The sequence below is a fragment of the Lampetra planeri genome, chromosome 16, assembly GCF_965212315.1.
Source record: "Lampetra planeri chromosome 16, kcLamPlan1.2.h2, whole genome shotgun sequence".
NCBI classification, from domain to species: Eukaryota; Metazoa; Chordata; class Hyperoartia; order Petromyzontiformes; family Petromyzontidae; genus Lampetra; species Lampetra planeri.
In genome coordinates this window covers 4,240,134-4,258,183 of record NC_136122.1, presented here as the reverse complement: position 1 = coordinate 4,258,183, position 18,050 = coordinate 4,240,134, and the positions used below count along the sequence as shown (strand labels likewise).

General features: G+C 46.0%; 2 long non-coding RNA genes across 2 annotated transcripts; both read right to left on the bottom strand.

Annotated features, from left to right (window-relative positions):
• Positions 1 to 8,043: 8,043 nt before the first annotated feature.
• On the bottom strand, positions 8,044 to 12,823 carry LOC144723116 (uncharacterized). The gene is made up of 4 exons (XR_013586132.1): positions 12,653 to 12,823; positions 12,354 to 12,423; positions 10,455 to 10,612; positions 8,044 to 10,236 (listed from the first exon to the last, which is right to left on the bottom strand). It is a non-coding gene; the product is annotated as an uncharacterized LOC144723116 (long non-coding RNA).
• A 1,914-nt stretch (positions 12,824 to 14,737) lies between these two features.
• On the bottom strand, positions 14,738 to 15,763 carry LOC144723115 (uncharacterized). Its single transcript, XR_013586131.1, has 2 exons — positions 15,148 to 15,763; positions 14,738 to 14,822 (listed from the first exon to the last, which is right to left on the bottom strand). It is a non-coding gene; the product is annotated as an uncharacterized LOC144723115 (long non-coding RNA).
• Between the last annotated feature and the right edge of the window lie 2,287 nt (positions 15,764 to 18,050).

Sequence of the window (18,050 nt, the reverse complement as noted above, 5' to 3'; positions counted from 1 at the left end):
TTTGGGTCTTTCGGTAAAGTCACGAAGATAGGTTCAAAGAAAATCACAAAAAAACTACGACGTTTCGAACGCAACACAAGTGGTCGTCATCAGGAAAAAGGGGTTAGTCTCTAAAGGCAAACTGTTTATAAAGGTTTAAAAATGGGCGTAGCCCAAGTGTCAGCAGCATGGGCGGGGTAGCTAATGTTAATGTAAAGGGAGGTTGCTGCTAGAAGTAATGGTAGTTGTTGGTAGTGATGGTGCTGGTGGTGGGCTTCCACCAATTAAAGGACTGCCAGGTCAGTTGTTGTTGATGTTCAATCGAAATCTGCAATGCGGTGGTGCATAGACCAGAACCCTCCAGTCGACCCCAGCACCCTGGTTTTCCATGCTTCTTGTGCGTCGCTCCCCATCCTTTCACCGCGACGCTGCAACCCTTCGGAAAGTCCAGCGAATCGTGGGCAGGGTACATCTCGCCATCCACCAGCATCTCAATCAGGCCCCTCAGCGCCACTTGAAATCGCGAAAGCCCTACGGGACCGGTGCGCTAAACCTTCAACAATTAAAATTGAACCCTGATGCTGCTGCTGTTGCTTGTAAAACCAAATGGAGCTAACAATAAGTCACCCCTCGTGCAATATGTCAATCATATCCGACGCGTATGTGGCACAAACCAAACAAGTAAACCCGTAAAAACAAAGTTTTTCACTATAAATCCTTTATATGCGTGGCAGCGAACTTAATATGAATGAGGACGCGGGGATCGATCCCGCGACCTTTGGCATGGGAAGCGAGGGCGCTACCAACTGCGCTACTCCGCCACGGCCTGTGGAGGGGTTACGCTCTGGGCTCTTATACTGTGACGTTCAGCCAAAGCGATGAATGAGTTCTATTTGAATATATGTAACATATTTTTTTTTGCCTAAAAAGTGTAAAATTTTGGGAATTTTTTTTCACGAACACTAATTGTCTGGCACAACGAGTCTGTGTTGAAAATGTCAGCTCGATTGGATCACGGGAAGTGGGTTAAAAAACGAGCGAAAGATTTGCACGTTCCTAAGCAAGCAAGCAAGCACGCAAGCACGCAAGCAAGCAAGCGAACTTAATATAAAGGATTTAAAAACACCGCATCTGCACAAACCGTGGAGCAGATGCGAAAACATGATGCACAAATGGATTATTTTTAAAATTTCCATTGTGCGACTTTTGTCACCCAGAACAAACGATGAAACATATATGGCGACTCGACTCCCGATTGACGAATATGAAGGAGGCATCACAGCGATAGCACCACTCCGCGAGCCCTGACGCAATTATCTGGCTCAAGCCCCTCACAGGAACATCATGAGCTGTTGCTTGACCTCAGCATCAGCCATACAAGCAGCTTGCAATTTGAAGGTTGCAAGTACAAATCCTGGATGGAGGTTAACTTGGCTCATCATCCCTCTGGGGTCGATAAATAAATGCCACTTTGTGGGGAAAGTCACTAGTGGTTGTCCTTTGGGGAAAAAAACTCACCCCTGCAATACAAGTGTGGAATTTCCACCAATGCCCTTCGGGCTATAGTGAAGAGTAGATCATTGCCTAAATGAATGCTATTTTTGGAAGAAAGTCGAAATTTTTTCTCTTCATCAAATTGTATGCAATTTAGGTAATTTTACTGTATGCACAATCACAATTCACATTAAACATTCAGCTGTCTGCATCATTTTACTCTCGGAAACAAAAATCACAACAGTGACTAAGTCTCCGCAGGCCTCGGCAGGCAACAGGCCCGGTTGTTGAGTGCAAACGAGATTGTCTGCGCTTTGTCAAAATTAAAACAGCGACACTGGGGAGGGGGAGGGGGGGTTGCTAAAATTAAAAGTGAGAAAGATTGCGCAATACAAACGAACATAATTAAACATCCTAAGAGCTATAGACCCGTCACACGCAGCCCGTCGATATTTCTCATTATACAAGGGATGTAAGAGCTCAATGCTCAAGCCCAAATTCCACGTTTGTGGGTGAGCACGGATCAATACAATGCTCACACTCTCGCCCAAGGCGTTTAGCCATCCATGTGACGTTGCCAAATGAGAGGAGGGAATCCAGCTTAGCAAAAAGACAAAGATCCCCATATAGCCTTAACATACTGTAGGGGCAAGTGCTGTTAGAGAGCATCTATAAAGGCCGGCACGGTACACGAGGGGATGGGTGGCCAGCACCACGCTAGGCCGCCTTTGTCTCCCCAGTGACGATATTTACACACCGCACCAGGTACTCATTTTAGGCTGAGTCGACCTTGGGGAGGCCCAGGAGCGGTTCAGATAATTGTCAACGGTGTTGGCCGTGAGCAGGAATCGAACCCGGGTCGCCGGGTTCGTCACCGCTACACTACCGCTCCCAATTAAGGAGGGGAGGGAATCCAGCTTAGCGTGCCCGCACTCACACACACACAAAGTGTACTTTCGTGAGCACCTATTAAAACCTATTAAGACAGCACACGAGGGGGTCGTGCGGCCACCACCATGCCCGGCCGTCTTTGGCTCCCCTGGTGCTGCTTTGTGCACGCTTTAACAAGTGCTGTTGAAAGGCTGAGTTGACCTAGTAGAGGTCCATAGCAAATTCGTAAAGCACTTGCAATTGTGAAACGTGTTTTGGAACAAACCCAGGTCGTGAGGCTTTTAGTGCAGTGTGCAAATCACTGCCCCGCCGCTCCCAAAATATAATACATTTCGTCCGTCGTGAGTGAATGACCACTTCAGCATTTATTTATGTTCCGGATGGGCTAGAAAGTTTAAATGTAGCATTAATAGAGTTTATCTAGAAAAATCTGAAAATTTAAATTTGCGGCCTGTTGTTTAGTTTAAAACTCTTCGAAATGGATTTAATTGCCATTAAAACAATGTTAAAATGCATGTGTGCCAATACTTTCAAGGTTAAGTTGACCTGGTGGAGGTCCAGGATAAGTTCAGATCCCGCCACAAATATAACAAGAGGTTTTACCCTTTCTGGCAATAAAACAGGAGGTGTTAACATGTTAAAACACCAAGCAGAATCATGTTTCAAGGAATCCTGTCTGCATTAACCACACGTACTTGTGGTGAACATGCAAACAAAAAACACGCTGTGATAATAATATATGGCATTATCCTTGAAACTGATTGGTCCGCACCAGCGACAGCTTTCTTGAGAGCCTCGTCTCAAAGTGTCAGACCAGAGAACGCTAAAAGGCGAACAGCACAAAGACAATGCACGATCAGGACATTTATAGCTCGGTGTGAGGTCCCATATTACCGCCACAAATGCTTCCATGACCTGGAATCGAACACAGGTGGCTGTGTTTGTAGCACAGTGCACTAACCACTGTTCCGCCACTCTCCACGTTTATACTACATACACAGATACGTATGTAATCGACTCAGGAACAACACTGCGTAGAACAGTGGAACTTAACTTTATTTATACAATATACAAACAGTCTCACACATCACTTGCGTTTCCTCCCTTTGAACATGCCGACTTTACCCCGTTCGGGCATTTCCCTCTTCGGCGTTTCTCATTGACCAGACCAACCAGCAACCCTTTTCTCATCCCGATTTCAGCCCAAATGGTCGCTCACGAGGCTGCACAACACAATGGCTTTGGCAGGGATTTGGCTGCCCTCCCTGATTAAAATAGTGAGTGCCTTCCCTTAAATGCTCGCCTGGTATACAGGAGATCGTGGCTTCGATCCCGAACCCGATGCCGTATATTTGGAGTTTGCGTGTCTCTCTCTCTCTCTCCCCGCGGTCGCGTGGATTTTCACCGGGTCCTCTGGTTCTTCCATACACAGTTAGAAACGTGCATTGAGAGTATTTGGCTGCTGTAAATTTCCACACGATAAGCCATTTCCTTGAGCTATCATGTGTGGCCAGGTCGCTTCGGACGAAGAGCTATACAGCTCAGTGGGTCTTACCTGCTCAGAAATTAAAAATATAGATTAGTTTACGTGTTTTAATGGACACACGCAATCAACACGGGCTTTCGACAAGAACCCTACGAGAGCGCACAGAGTTCCACTACACAAAGTCAATCGGTTTCTGAAGGCGTCCGTCAACTTGACTCTGTGCTTAGCATGAATAAAGTGATACGAGAGACGGTGGAACCAGTGAGAGACGAGCAGACACAAAATCCGTTCTCTGTGTTGACCACCTCAACCCGGCTTGCAAAGCCATCCCGGCCAAGTGGATCAACAACCAGAGCGATGCTGCAACACACGAGTCTCTTCTCTGCGGCAGTCTGTAGCGCATACGTGATCTCGCGTAAGCTACGTGAAAATAAAGAAGAATGCTGCCCGCGGTGTAACAATTATCACGCTGGAGTTACAAACCATCAGGTCGCCGGTTTGATTCAATCCCCCCGTGGCGCGGCAGTTAAAATAACGGGGCACATTTCCTAAGTCCCTCCTGCCTCTGTCGACCGGCAAAAATGGGTACAGTACAACCAAAGTGAGTCGCTTGGTTGCCTGTGATGGGGAAAAGTGTGGCCACTTGCCTGCGTGGAAGAGCAGAGCCAGTGAACCCTTCCTTGTAGAGGGGCTCTCGAGAGCTCCCGCTATTGGGGGCCCTTCTGCCAGCAGTGGCGTCAGTGAGCAATTGCAGGGCTGCACCTTCACCCTTTCGCGTGCAAATGCTGCATTACTACGACGAGAAGTCACGCAATGCAAATGCTGCAACAAGATACGCGGTTCCAGGATTGGCCTTATCAGCCACCTTGCGTGCCCACAAACCCTGAGCATCATCGCTGTCCATGGACGTTCATCATTCTCGGCCTGGAGGGATTCCCGGATGATGATGACTACGAGCAGCTAATTGTTGTGTCCGTTTCTGTAGCAGTCGGAGAGGTAAACTCGAAGCATCCAGACATATCACTGCTGGCCTCGGAATACAAGGGCGCGTGGAGGAGGCCAATTTTGAATTTCAGGGAAGGATGTGTGTGGTAAGCAGCTTGGCAAGTGCAGAACACAATGCAGCAGTCGTGCATTGTAGATGTCAACAGGAAGGCGAAGTTGTTTTTGTGACCATGATTTGCATTTGAGCAGAACATCACTTTGACTTTCTGAGTGGTAACGTAACACGACATTGTCTTCACAAAGATTTAAATGAAAAATTATACTGTGTTTAAGAGCGGTGGGACAATAACAAAAACAACACATTTGTCAATAACACTGCCTTCCAAAAGAATATATATAATGGGAGATGTGTCTGGTGATTGCCCTCGTTCGTAGCACTTAACAAATGGGCCTACGATTGCGTTGCGTACACTATGGTAGTGTTTTGCGCGAAATCCGTGATCGTAGATAAGAGAAACCCGTTCAATGGAATGTTCTTTTTTTGGGACAATAACAATGCACCGGGGACATCGCTGCTGTTGCAGCATTAGAATCCTAAAACAATGAACGAGAGGGAAATCATTGTCAGCAGCTCGGATTCATGTGACGACAGGAACAGCAGCCAGCCAGGGCAAACAGATGACTCCACAAAATCTATGCTAATACTACGCATTGTTTTTATAATGCAATCTTACAATGAATCATGTAACCAGATCAAGATAGCTTCGAAAGATACAACTACATGGATTGTATAAAGTTGATTATCGATTGTATTATTTGGCTTACAGCATTATCCAGCGGTCCCAGGCAGATCCGGCAAAATCGATCCAAAGGCTGTAACGAGTCTGGCGATTGGTACCACGTGATGACACTAAAAAAGTAGCAACGATTGATGTCAGTGTCAAATGTTATAGACACTACATTATACACTGCAAACAACAACTTAAGCGATGGAAATACTACACGTGTATGCATATTTCATCATTAATAACTCCGGTCATATATACACTGCGATTCGGCAAAAAGTGCTAATTCGGAGTACCGGTCTCAAGGCTGCATCAGGCCGGTGATCATCAAACAGATGGATGTGTTAAAACAAGAGCGTAGTAGCAGGTACATCACCCCACGCAGAGTTTTTTGAGATTGGAGTGTTAAGAACGGTACAGTAAGTAAAATAACTTTTTACAGTAAGATATTCATTTTTTTTGTCGATTTGTACATTTCTGCAAATTTCATACAGTAAACACATTTTAAATACAAAAAACATGTACACAACACCTAAAAACATGTCATCCAAGAATTTTCAAATATAAGCTGCTTTAAATTATGATGTGATCATCCGGCGCTTTTGAAAACGCGGCGCCCCGAATCCGCCAGGATAATTGATGGTCTACTGTCTGCACATTTATAATTCTAAATTATTAAGAATGCAAGAATGGGCGACAAGGCCGTGTTCCAATTATCTTCCTGTTCGCTATATATATATTATCAACAACCAAACCACCGTCGCTACTGTGGCCTTCTTTCGCGCAACACTTTTTCCGCGCTTTTCAAATTCTCTGGAAGTCCATTAACTGTGACGTCACAAGAGGGTCATTAGCGGAGTAAGCCACGTGACTTCCCGTTGCTTCTGTTGGTTCACAGGCACGACGACGACGACGCAAGCCCTGCAAGGTGTTTTGGTGGCCGAACAAATGTGGTGCCAATTTGCCGACGAATGTGCTGCACTCGAGAGCGGCGATAGTTAAAACATTTTCGTCGCATTTAAAGCTGATTTTTGCTCACGATTAGACGTGGACTTTTATATTCAAATGTAGAGCAACGTTGCAAAATTTTGTAAAAAAATAAATACGTGCATGCGAATCACGATATTAAAAGTGACGCAGCGCGTCACTGTAGTGGAAATGGATACAATTCAAAATTCCTGTTTCTGATTTAACCATTATTTCAAGGATGTTGTTAAACATGTAAAGTTGTAATATTGCAATACATTTGGCACAATTTAATAAATTATAATTAATGCAGTTACGCAAAGTATGTTACAGAATTATATGTATCGCTGTCACCATTGTGGCATTTATTTGTATCCAGTACAGTGTTATGAAAGAGCCTGCATATGGGAAATATTTATTTTTCTTTTATTTATTTAAGACCTCAACAATACACCTCGCTACCGACTTACGTCCCGATCCCCCTTCTGGGATCGCACTGTCACCATCCCAGAACCTCGCCCAGATCCGGAGGGACGCTGACAGAGCGAAGCAACGTCGATGTCCAGACAAAACACCTCATTCGAGACCCAATCATCGCACCTGCTGCCTTTGACATTCCTCGACGACACCGGTGTAGCCATCAACCACATAAGGGCATCAACACGCCGAGGCACACATCTCTTTCATGAATGGAAAGTTAAATACACAAGCCAAAGTGCGACTGTGGCCATGCAACTCAAACTATGGACCATAACACATTCCTGCGGAGGGAGCTGGTAGAAACGTTGGGTTGCTCGGTCAATGGCCAGGGTCAACGGCGGCGTGGTGTATTCCGCAAATATGCCCGACTGTGAGGGTGGGCACAAGCCGGCGTGAGTAGGTTAAACGTTGATTTTTATAAGGGCACCACGGGGTGACCAGCCCCTACTCACCCAGCCCCACCCCTCCTACCCCCCACCCAGCCCCACCCTCCCCACCCAGCCCCTCTCCACCCTCCCCACCCAGCCCCTCCCCACCCTCCCCTCCCCACCCAGCCCCTCCCTTCACGACGGACGGACACAATAATCCTCTGTGGGATGGTGGAACCAGTGGGTCGCTACCAGTATTAGTAAAGCCATCAACCACACCATCAACCACACTCCTTCAATGGAGGAGGAGCAAACCAAAACAACTCTCTCCTGCAGCCCTCTCGTGGCGAGAGCAGTGCTCGACATTGGCATTTAACTCCTGCATATTGATATCACGTGGAAGTATACGATTTGTATTGACCCCGTCCCCCAAAACACTCTTTATAATACTTATTATTAAAAGTCACCAAGACGCCGAGAAAGGTCAGGGTTCCAGCCGGTTTAGTCCTCCTCCGTCACACACACACAGCTCCATCCTTCATCCACAGCTCTCTCTCCTCACGTCCCTCCTCCTCCGACGTGCCCCTCTTTATCCCCACGGTCCCCTCTTCCATTTCCTCCCCTCATCCCTGCCACCTCATCCCTGCCACCTCATTCCCAGCCGCCAATAACAGATCGTCACACCTCGGGGTACTCCCCGTCAAGTAGGTGCAGCGTGTAGGGAATGCTGATGTCTTGGGGATTGTTATGGAAGGCCATTACAGTATTACAGCGCTCTAGCATGCTGCTAATTTTAGCATCAACATTTTACTAGTTCACCTAAAGCGCCGTGATCTTCTCCACACACACACATGTTAAAGGTGAGGTGGAATACACTCTCCTGATTACTGTACAACTTAACCACCCCGCAATGATCTTGATGTTCACCCTAAAGCAGACGGAGATTATATGGTAATAATGTTGTCTCTTTGCCTGCTCGGCACCTTACTAAGTTGCGTAGGCAGAGGCGGTAATACTCGGGATGTTCTGGAACGATTAAACTAATTTATAAACAAACTGCCACACCGCGACTGCGTCCACACCATTCCAAAAATTATAGAAAACATAACTCAGCCACTTGCACCATGACCGCGCACGTGTAAGTTTTCAACCCCACCGGGAATAAAACCGCATACTGCATATCTCCCTGGAGGTCGTCCACTAAGGAATGGGAGTCATCAAATCGGCTTTGCGTGCAGGTGCTGGGGGAGATAATTACATTGCAATGGGCAGCGGTAGTGTAGTGGCTGAGAACCCTGCGTGTTTGATTCCCACTCACAGCCAACGTAAGTGGCGAATATCCGAGCCGGTCCTCCCCCATATTGACTCGGCCTTAAATTAATATTTTGGTGCAGTGTGCAAAAAAATCAACACTCTTGAGACAAAGGCAGCCAGGCTTGGCGCTGGCCGCACTACCCCCTCGTGTGCGGTGACGGCCTTCATAGGTGCTCGCTAACAGCACTTTTCCCCTATCAGCCTGAAGGGCTACATCGGGAAGCTTTGTCTTTGTAGTACATTTCCAGATTGAGAGATAGTGATGGCTCGGAGTGGGCCTTCATCCAGCAGTGTCTTGATCATGGCTGATGATGATGATGATGAAGACTCCACTCAAACTGGCTCGCACCACGAGCCCGCGCCGACCACTCGACTCCACAGAATTCATCTCCCCGGCCACCCAGACGAGGAGCCCAGGCTCTCGCCTGCCCGGCATGATTAATGCCGTATTCCTCAGCCCCATAAATCACGAGCATAAATAATGCATGTGGACCACGTGGCTTGGGGGACGTCGAATAAATCTTGCGGCTGCTTCGCCTAATGGCTCCTCTGCGAACCGTTACGCTGTGCCGAGCCGCGCGCGCGTGAACTCGCCGACGAAATATGTAGAGCCGCCCGCTGGACCCTACGTGCCTCATTATAGCATCAAGCCACTGCACCGCGCCACCGACTGAATGCATGTTCCAAATGCCTTTAATGGGATAATTGCAATACGTATGCACGCGTTGTCATCATCATCGTCATCGCTGTTGTGACTCGCAACTCGCCCACGTCACACTTCTCAAGGCCAGTAAAAATTTGCGCCGCTTTGTGGGAATTAGTTTCCGATGTATATAAACTGGCCTCTCTGTCAGCGCAATGTGGGATTTCACCACTTTGGGTCGTCAATGGAGATTTAACACCACCGCAGACTATTCTGAGGATGGAGATGCATCCACTGATTTACGTTGCTCAATCTAACAAACGTGGTGATTTGGTTTATTTCATTTTTTTTATGATACGATTGTACTCCGTGGTCTATTACCTGTTGTGACACGGATTGGTAACACGGTCAGTGACAAAGCAAATGCAATTGCCGAAAGATGTGGCAAAGAAGCATGGGAGGGGGTTGGAATGTTTGTCGTTAGTCTGAGAGGAACAGGGACACGTGGATTAGTGAGCATATGCACGTTAGAGACATGATATTGACTTATTAGAGAGTGAGCTTGGACTGGACACATCACAAGAAAGAGTTGATGGCTGTGATTGAGACTAAGGAGGGAGTGGCAGCCGAATGCGGAATACACCGATGGCGAACACCCACCGCAGAAGAGGAACGAGTCATCCGCTTGTGCGCAGATTTTTTTGTTTGTTTCTGCATCACAAAACCACGCGTGATGACAATGGCTTGGGGAAGTCTTTCGTCCAGAGGTGGATAACATCACGGCTGAATATTAAGTTTCACTGGAGTCAGAGGATTGATGGGCTGAGTCACATTCCCATTCCGCGAGTCGAGCTGTCTTCTGCACGCCCTGTCCTAAGCACTAACCTGGATGTAATAATAATGCCATTTTATATATCGTCATTCATGCAATTGCATCTCACAACGCTGCCCCATCAATTAGTAATTCCCTTACACAGCTAATACAAAAAACCCCACTACTTAGCAAATGAAAAACGAAAAGATTAATCCATAAATTACGAGAAAAAATGCAAATAACAGTGGTTTACTGGGTGTCAGCCATCCAAATCGTACGTAGTACTTACGTCCAGTTCGATGGCTGCACATTTCAATGATTTAAAGAGAGTTTGCCAGTGGACCCGGGTGTGCGCATGGACACAACTATGGACGTGGAGGCTTCTTCCAGGTTGAAAATGGTAGCCGTTTCTTATTTTCCATTTCAGAGCAACGCATTCCCTGCGAGCTTATGTAAACAAGAACACATTAAATTTCGATTTAAAGCTTTCATGACTGCAGGGATTCATATTCTTGGTTCTTTCGGTAAAGGCACGTAGAAGGGAAATAATACAATCATAAGAATAAAACAATAAAATTCTCACGACGTTTCGATTGCAACACAAGCAATCATCATCAGGTGTGGTTTTCACACCTGATGACGGTTGCTTGTGTTGATGATGATTGCTTGTGTTGATGATTGCTTGTGTTGATGATGATTGCTTGTGTTGCAATCGAAACGTCGTGAGAATTTTATTGCTTTATTTTTATTATTTATTATTTTCCTCCTACGTGACTTTACCGAAAGAACCAAGAATAAGAAAACATTAACTTATCAAGTGGAGTTGATCAGCTAACTCCACTTCAGAATCTGGTTTCATCATCACGCATGGCTGCCGTGCTGTAATGGTCAACGCTCTGGACTTGCAATCCAGAGGCCACCGGTTCGATCTCCAATTGAAATAATAGTGGAAGTTTCTTAAATCTCCCCTCTTCTGTCTGCCCAGCAGTATAAATGGTTACATCATAATTAGTTGATTGGCGGGGGAAACATCGGTACTCCCACCTTCGAGAGTGGCTCCCTAGGGCTTCCGCAAGTGGAGGTTAATCCACCAGCAGCGGCATAAGCAGGCGATTGCAGGGCTGCACCTTGAACTTTATTTACCTATTGGGCCATTTATATTCGAACAAAGGATCTCATCCGTGCTGGATCACTGCCACGAGCAGCCCGCTTGGCTATTCAGCCACCAGGCTTAATTTGCTGTATGAGTATTGCATCACGGTGCAGCTATGAAATTGATATCACCAGGGGATACGCACAAATGTAAGCTCAAACGTAAACATCTGTTTCATGTAAAACATAGTGGAAATTGTTTTTTTGGTAAATTATCAAAGGCCGCTTTTTCGGGTTTTTTTTTTACACGACATTTACTGCCGCCTAAATTGTGAGTGAACCCTCCTGGCGATTCACTGTCAACGTGAAGATGCGGAGTGCTACACCACAACGTCGCACGTTAATGTCCATTCCAAAGCAATTAGCCGGGCGTCATGGACGACAGCCCGGGTTTCAATTTGGGCAGCCACACTTGACTGCAGCACATTTTTCAAGTGGAGGGAGTTTCCGGTATCTCCCCAGCCACCAACGAACAATAATAACGTGACGACACGCACGTTGTTCCATGGGCGCGCCGGTGACATGGACGTATTGGGTGGCGGGCACGCACCAACTCCTTGCATTGCAGGGCATTAAGGAGGGTTGCGTTCCAAACATTGGGCTGAAAAAAACGATTTGAACGACTCAAAATTTAGATCCGTGGTGTCGTCTCCCACACGGCGTGATATGAAGGCAACGAAGGTGGCGGGAATGATCAAAGTGCATTTCCTTGCATCAAAATCTAAAATAATAATAACGTACAAATCTTCATCAATCCACTGCTGGATGAAGGCTTCCCATACCGTATCGATCATGTGTGCTATTTGATCGTCCTTCACCATGCTGATCAATGTGGGTCGGTGCAGGGAAGGCTTACATGAAAGAAACGTTGTAAGTTTAAGATAACCCATTGGAACACAATGGTGGGTCCAGGGGGGAGGGGGGCAATGGGGGTAGGGAGGGGGGCAGTGGGGGAATGGGGGGTTTGATCATCCCCCCCCCCCCTTGAGACTCTGAAATTGATAATTTATTCATAATTACCAGAGAAAATACATACGTGTTTATTGAGTTAAAAGGTGGACATTTCTGGACCGCTTGCCTCCATTGGGACGTTTCTAGAGCCATCTCTGTTGGGACAAAAATTGCATTTCGAGATCCGGGATGCAAATGGGGAGACAACGACGATGATGATATTATTGGTTGTTTCGGTAAAGTCACGTAGATATACAATTAAAATAATATAAATAAATTGAAAAAAAGAAGGTATTTGTATTATTTTTATTTTATAATTTTTTATTTTCTATCTAAGTGACTTTACCGAAACAACCAAGAATATTAATTCCTGCAGTCACGAACGTTTTAAGTCGACGATGATGATGACGACGACGATGAGCAGGACAATTGGTCAACATACACTGATTTTTTTTCGTGAAATATGAATTCGTTCAAAATGAGACGGAAGATATTTATCACAAGAACTGTAAATGTCTGCCCTGAGGAGGGATTCGACCACACAGCGTGGATGCAATAGCGATACAATCTGGGCGGTTGGCGTTGCGACACACAGCGCCTTGACCAACAAATGTTGAAATTCCTTGTTGGTTCAGCCCATTATAGCCCCTATGCCAGTATTCAAAAATAAATAAATAAATACTCCTTTGTGTAAACTGCAGTGACTCTCCTTGCAGAGAAACTGGCTCCCACCAAGAGAATTGTAGAATGTATCACTGCTGGTTCAGCCACAATAATGGAAACCAATGCCAGACCAGTGCTTGTGTAAGCAGGAACCTACGGTGTGAAAGAAGTTCAGCATACGTACATACAAGACAATATATTTCGAGGCAGTTTTAGGAGAGCCTTTAGGTTTCAGAATGATCAGAATCTAAATTTTTCTACACCGGAGATATTCGACGAGCTATAGAGCTTTTTTCCCGTAGGGGCAGGTCACAAAGTTACAACAACAAACAGTACAAAAACACGACGAGAGTGCAAAGTATAGGAAAAAATAAACAAATCACTTGAAAAAATATACAAATGAAACTTAACTATTTTTATATGACCTAGTAAAGCCGACCAGAGCTGTTAGATTATTTTTCAGAAGCGACCTGGCAACGTAAATTATAGCTCAAAGAAGTGGGTTATCGCGCGGAAATTTATGGCAGCAAAATAATCTAAATAATCTCAACGCACGTTTCTAAATGTGGTGCGATGTCTGTTAAGAACGAGCGATATTGATTTCCTGAGAGCGTGTGCTCGCAGTGATAATTGGCGGTAATTTGTAAGATGGTTCATACTCAGAGGCGGACTCTAATTGGCCTCGGCACGTCAGAAAACGTGCTTTTCTTTGGGATTTTCACACGAATGCTCATTATTTGCCCCATTGCTGCCACTCGCCGCGTTCCGCAAGTTGCAGGAAACGTGCGCACCTTGCCCCGTTTATGTCTCACTCGGGGGTAGAATGGGAAGACAACGTGGGGCTTGCTTTGTCCTCGCGTGAAATACGAATCGACGACCGCGGAGAAACGCACGCAGGGTGTAAACAAGTTATAAAGAAAACGGGTGTGCGAGTATTTATATTGTTTATGAATCAGGGTCCTCCGCTTTTTCCCTCCACATTTATAGACACGCGTTTAGAGACTGTTGAGATTATGTTGCTGCTTTAAATGCGCAAATGGTGGGCCTCTTGTTGAGCTATCATTTGTGGCCAGGTCGCTTCTGAAAAATAAGTGAATAGCTCAATGAGCTTTGTCTGGTAGGATAGGGATGATTTCGTTTAATTTGTATGTGTTTAGGGGATTTGTTTACCTTTCTTGTACTTTGCACTCATATCATGGTTTTGTATTGTTTGTTGTTGTAACGTTCTTACCCACCCGTACTACACATCTGTGAAAAAAGAGCTTTATAGCTCATCGGATTCCTCCTGGACTAATACATATTCTGATTTTGATTAACTCTGACATTCACCGGGTAGCGGTCGTCGCCAACAAATGTTAGCGTCACACTCTACGTGAGACCCGTTACTCGGTTCACCGACGATGCAGATCGTGTATTTTGTTTTAAGTGTTGAGCGTGAGACACTTGAAGCCATTTTAGAACAATTTGAAACCGACAAACTTTCAGGCCGCACATTTTCTTTTGTTCGAATGTTTCTCAGTATAAATTACATTCATTGTCACATTACAGCAGTCTAGCCCATCCAGAACATCATTCGTAATTACATAAATCTCCGCTCGCTCACAATCGGCTAAATGTATTATATCTGGGAGTGATTTGCAACACTGCAATAAAAGCCTGGCGACCTGGGTTAGATTTTCAAGCACGTTTAGTGTGAGTGTCACGTAGTGTCTGAATTTGTCCTGGGCCTCCCGGAGTTAAGACAACACAACCGTAAATGAGCAACTGGTGCAATGATTGCACATCCATACGAGGGAGACAAAGGCGTCAAGTTCAGTTTAGTTAATTTTCAACTACCCAGTGAGTTAAGAAGCTCTTCAATCGGGTTTCATCAACAAAAAGCATCGGTTTCCTGGCAAACACAGCATACATAACAGGTCGCAATAAAAATAAATACATAGTGAAGAAAACAATGGCAACAAATCATATAATGTACGGTATATTACAAATTTGTTTTACAAATATTTAGATAAATTGAGATTATGAGTAAACAACATATTGCAAATAAGGCATAGCAACGCAAATGGTAAAATAGTTTCCCTGAGAAGCATCACATTCCAAGTTACGGTAACAATTACAACAACCACGATATTGCGCCGAGTAAGATAACGCGGCGTCGACGACACATAACGAAACGTGGTGCACAAAGGCATCGAATCAAATAAGAGGTCACTTACGGGCAAATAATGTTCAGTCATCAGGTGCGGTGCTAACCACGCCAACTCCGAGTGTGCACTTTGCCAGCCTTAATCGGCGGTCGCTGACAGCAACTTGCACGGCTATTCGGCAGTTATTTCTATTTTTATTAAGGCAACGACCCCCCGTATAGCCTTAACAGACTGGTGGGGCACGTGCTGTTAGCGAGCACCTATGAAGGCCGGCACTTTGGGGCACACGAGGGGGTGGGTGGCCAACACCACGCCCGGCCGCCATTGTCTCCCGAGCGGCGATGGTTACTACACACCGCACCAGGTACTCATTTGAGGCTGGGTCGAACTAGGGGTGGCCCAGAACCGATTCAGATAATCGTCACCGGTGTCGGCCGTGAGCGGGAATCAAACTCGGGTCTCCGGGTTCGTAGCGCAGCCTGCTAACCACTACACTGCCGCGTCCCACATTATCAACACACACAAGTTTACCACCAGCAGCAGTATAGCAGTTAGCACACTGCGGTACGATGCTTGGGATGCAAATACAAATGCTGACCACAGTGAACAATGAAACGCCACACTCGAACATTTCCCAAAATATGACACTATGTAACACAATTTTTGTTCCTGGGTAGTAAGTGTTATTTCCTAATTGATCATGCCTAAAAAGTATAGAAAATGGCTATTATTCCCTACAAATTGTGCGTTTGTGACCAGGACAGTGATATTTTTTTAATTTACCTATTTTAAATAAGAAAACTGGCAAATTTGTGTCTTTTCGTTCAAATAAAGTCATAAAAACACATATTAATCAAAATTTACATGTATTTATACTAAAGTAATGCAAAAAATTACTACAAAAGATTTAGAAGTGAGTAGTTTTTACAGATTTACGATTATACTGTAAATCACTTTCACGAATCAGTCCCCAAATCTAGTCTGCCATCATATTCTCGTTATACTGTCCATGGTAGCGGCGTTCAAAGTCCAGTATATCCTGGTGGAAGCGCTCGAATTGCTCCTCTGAGTACGCTCCCATGTTCTCCTAGAATTGATCAAGATGAGCATCAAGGATATGGACTTTGAGGGACATCCTACAGCCCATTGTGCCGTAGTTCTTCACCAGAGTCTCAACCAGCTCCACATAGTTTTCGACCTTGTGATTTCCCAGGAAGCCACGAACCACTGCGACAAAGCTGTGCCAAACCGCTTTCTCCTTACTAGAGTAGTGACATCGCGGGATGTCATTGTGCAGTGCCGGCCCTAGAAAGGCACGGTGAGCGCTACTTGACACCACTAGATGGCACCACGCTTGGCGTGCAGTGCCAACCCTACAGGACAGGGTGTGGGAGTGCCGGCCATAGGAATGAGGTTACAAAAGGCCATGGCACTCTGGTTGACCCAAAAGGACACGTGACCAGTTAAATCTAGAAAGGGGTGCCAAGTGGGGGCTAGGGGGGGTCACGTGGTTGGGATCCAGATCCTTCCCGAGGATTCTGGAAGGCGGTCATGGCCAAGGACGGAGCCAGCCACGCTGCAGAAAATATAAGCCGGGTCCCCAGAGGGACCGGCGTTGTTGTTCATCCTGAAGAAACCTTCGTCTACGTTCTCCGCTCAATGAGTCTCCAACACGTGGACCTGAACCCGAGCTGTGGTCTCGGTCCAAAGTAGCAGTTACGTTGTAATTAGTGTAGTTAGCCTGGTGGTCACCACCATAGGTTATTATTCTGTTATGGGAAAGTTACCCCGCGTGTTGGAGTTAAATACATGTGTTGCCTCCAAGTATACATCTGCGACTCCATTGAACTCACTACACTCGTGAGCTTCTTGGGGAATTCATTGCACTCCAAGATCTTATTTATCTGTGGTCCGACGAAGACACCGGCTTTGCCCTTTGCCTCAAACAGCTTAGGGAAAAAGTCTTGAAGGTACTTGAAGGCTGCCGACTCCTTATCAACAGCTCGGACAAATTGTTTCATAAGGCCCAATTTGATGTGCAGTGGTCGCATCAGCACCTTTCGGGGGTCCACCGGTGGCTCCCACTTGACGTTGTTCCTCCCCACACAGAACTCGGTCTACTGTGGCCAGTCTCGCCTGTGGTAGTGCGCCTTGGTGTCCCTGCTGTCCCAAAGGCAAAGATAGCAGGGAAACTTGGTAAAACCGCATTAGAGTACTCATCATACTTCAAGGCGTCCAGCAAGGTCTTGATGCTGTTGTTATCCTCTTTGAGGTGCACCGAGTGAGCCAGTGGAAGAGACGGGTACTTGTTACCATTATGGAGCAGTACGGTTTTGAGGCTCCTGGATCAGCTGCCAATGATGCGGTGCTACTCATTCTGGTTACAGACGATTCCGATTGTCTCGAACAGACTGGTCACATTGTGGCAGAAGCAGAGCCCATCTTGATGGGTAAAGAAGCTGCAAAAAGGTTGGTGACACTTCCTCTGATCTGCGACTTGCACACTTTCATCCAACATATTCCCCTGCTTGAGCTTAGACGTCAAAAGCTCGGCATTGGACTTGTTGAGACCAAGATCTCTGATAAAGTCGTTGAGGTCTTTTTGGTTGGGGTAGTATGGGTTTCTCTCCTCAGCTCCACCTTTGAAATTGTCATCTGGATCTACAATGTCTTTCTCGCTCTCTGACTTGCTGCCCTCTTCTAAAGATGGTTGCTCTCTCTCCGGAGGAGTGGGTATGGGGAGCTCATGGCAGTGTAGCACCGGGGCGATGGATGAAGGAAGGTCCGGATACGTGATAGCAGGTGCATTCTTGCCAGTGCGATGTTTGGAAGGGTCCACCATGCAGAAGTTGTTTGAGTGGTCAGTGGGTTCCCGACAAATTCTTGGGATAGCGAACTTCATGGCTCTCTTTTCCCCTCTGTGCCATCCTACAAAAATACTTCACCCATGACTAATGTGTAAGAGATTAAAT